This window comes from Artemia sp. Qi Xiang Cuo, chromosome 1 (assembly GCF_049724085.1).
Source record: "Artemia sp. Qi Xiang Cuo chromosome 1, ASM4972408v1, whole genome shotgun sequence".
NCBI classification, from domain to species: Eukaryota; Metazoa; Arthropoda; class Branchiopoda; order Anostraca; family Artemiidae; genus Artemia; species Artemia sp. Qi Xiang Cuo.
In genome coordinates this window covers 61,190,937-61,194,007 of record NC_142794.1, presented here as the reverse complement: position 1 = coordinate 61,194,007, position 3,071 = coordinate 61,190,937, and positions in this window count along the sequence as shown.

Below are 3,071 nucleotides of genomic sequence, written 5' to 3'. Positions count from 1 at the left end.
AATGGCCCAAGCAACTTCAATACCTCTCTTTGACCGTAATGGAATGGCATAGGCATAGCGACTAAAGACACTGATTGCCACCAAAATATATTTGTAGGGTACATTGTGACGCCTTTGAACTGCGTCTAAAGTTAAAAGATCCGTTTGCATTATATGCAGAAGGAAAAAGTCTTTAGTTAGTCGATATTGTTTGCCGCGAAGCATTTAATTCTGATACAGTGTGTAACTTGATTCATTCCCTAGATACTCTTTTGCTTTTTTCAATGTGCTGCCAGAGACATCTTTAGAATGGGTTTTGGGAGAGCTTAAACCTCCCGCTTCACCAATATATTCATAGACACCTTTCAGAACTTCATCCATTTTGAACACAAACACGTAGTGCAATGTCCACTCCCCTTTTGCACACTGGAGGGTGAATCAATTCGTCTTCGCTTTTGACTAGCAGTCACAGGTGTTTTAAAATCATTGCTGATGCTGCTAGTATTTTCAAATATTGAATCTTCTTCTTTTTTAAATGGTGGTGTTGGCGTTGTTTGAGGACTATATTCTCTTAGTTTCTTTAGAATTTGCTTATTACCAATAAGACTTTTTGGAAAGTTTGATACACTTAAAAAGGTGTATAGATGAGCGTGAAATGATAAAAGTCCTTTACGATTCGTCACCATATCACATATTAAATCAACTAGATTTTAACTTCTTCCCTGAATTATAATTCGTTTCCCTGTGCTTTCGACTTGAAATTGATGTTCAACACCAGTTTCCAACATGAGATAAGATAATACTCTTTCACTCTGTTCACCATAGTTCAGCGGCAATAGGTTTCCAATTTTCAAAACAATTGAATTCAATTTCTTCTCTTTTGATTGCACTGCTGCTGCAGAATCTTGAGGAAATGTTTCCTGTTTAGAGGGATCGGTAACGGTGGGGGCGGTGGGTCTCTCACGATAAGGTTTACTTTTCTCCACACGTTGCAATGCATCTTGAAGTAAAAGCAGTTTTTAATCATTGGCAATATTCTCATTATTAATGAATTCGGTTAGATTGTCATTAAAATGTTTGACGGGCAAGAGGACAAGTTCAAATGGTGTCAATTTATAGGGTTTTGCCATCTAGAGAAAACTGTTTACAAGTCCTGCAATTATTGGCAGTAGAAGTGTGAAAAAGCTACCGTCCGCCTGAAGGAGCCGTTTTCTCTTAAAGTTTTTCCCTTTGTTTTTACAAGCCAAAGAGCGTACAGTGGAACGATGTTGCTTTGTCTGTTTTCTAAAACCTTCTGGCAGTTGAACAATGCCCTCAGTTAAATTTAAACAAAGTTCAAATATTAGCTTAATGAAATCATTGTCAACACCATGTTTGAGTATGGCCTTCTTAAGCAAAGGTTTATAAGTGCTTAAAACGGAAACTAAATGCCGTTATTCGTGTAGTATCTTCAGTGTCATAACGCCAACTAATAGCCTTTTCTACTGTTCACCGGAAGATATGCTGTAATTTCATTGTCAAAAATGTCTGTGACTACACGTAGATCCTCGGGCGTGCTCTGATTAAGATCCAGCGAAATGTAACCGTAGGGCTTATTAGTCGCCTGAGTGTAGCTGACAACAGAAATTTAGGGGTACCGGGGTATATCTGTTTATTGAGAGTTATTAGTGAGCTAGAATCACGAACAACTCGATAGATAATATAGATAGTGCAATTCAAAGCAAGGGTTCGCATGCGTTTGCTCTGATGAAACAGATTGTGTAGAACTAGGGTTATGGAAATGTGTCCATGGTGGGAGCGAACGGTGAACAGTTGTAGCATTTCCTGTGAGAACTGTTCAATGGATTCAGCCAAATCATCAATAATCAGCCACGAGTTCTGTTCAATTTTTGTAGGTGATTGATACTTCTACAGTAGGGTTCTCTTATACGCTGAATATGATGGTGTGATTTTCATTAAGGTTCTATAAATTTTAGGGGGTCTTTTCCTCTTTTTTCGAAAATCAGCCAAATTTTCTCAGGCGCATAACTTTTGATGGGTAAAACTAAACTCGAAGAAACTTATACATTTGAAATCAGTATTAAAATCTGATTCTTTTAATGTATCTATTGGCATGGAAATTCCGTTTTTTAGAGTTTTGGTTACCATTGAGCCGGTTCGGTCCTTGCTTACAGTTCGTTAAGACGAACTGTTTGATATAAGTAATACAAAATATTTACCAGTTTTGTTTCCGGAGCTGATCTGAAAGAAGTTAATTCCTTCTATATTGACACGTGATTTAGTAGAAATAGGGTTTTTTATTTTACCAAAACCATATATTAAATATAGTTTTGGGCATGAATATTAAATGCTGCATCTGTTTTTTTTGTTGTTTTTTTTGTGATTATTCGGGCATTATGAATATTGTGCGAGACCAGCTTAGGTCGTTATCAAATGAAAATTCAAGTATATTTAGCGCTGCATCTTAGCTCAGGCAATTTCACTTGTCTACGATATCTTCAAATGGAAAGTTGCCGGAGATCCAGTGCTAAAGGTACACTCTTGTCTCTTCAAACAATATTATGAGCACATAATGTAGAGCTGATTAATCCTTTTTCAGTGTAATTGGAGGAAAATTTACGAAAAATATAGGATATGTTAAAAAAAGAAAACAAATGATTAAATCCGTCACGTATATTGGAATTTATTCCTAGGGTGGAGGGGGGAAGCGTCAAAACAGCAAACTTCATAAGTAACAGATCTTTTTAAAATTGAGAATTCAGGGGGCATGCCCAGAAGGGTGGGGAGGATTAAATATGTAAAAAGTGAAAAGATAGGTGTGGTTCCATGTGTGTTTGTCAATGATTGCAGATGTTTTCTAATTATTTGGATGCATTTCTCGTGGTTTCTTTACAGCTGTAGGACTTGTCATTTGATTGGTTACTGTCGTAAACTATATCAAGTTTAATTTTGGTATTAAATCAAAGTAGATATTGTATAATCGTAATGACAATGTAAAGGGGTATGTATGGAGTAAACCACAGTTGTAAATATATATAGCTATGGAAGCTTTTTCCTTCTCAATCAAAAGATTTTTGGACATAATGAAGCCG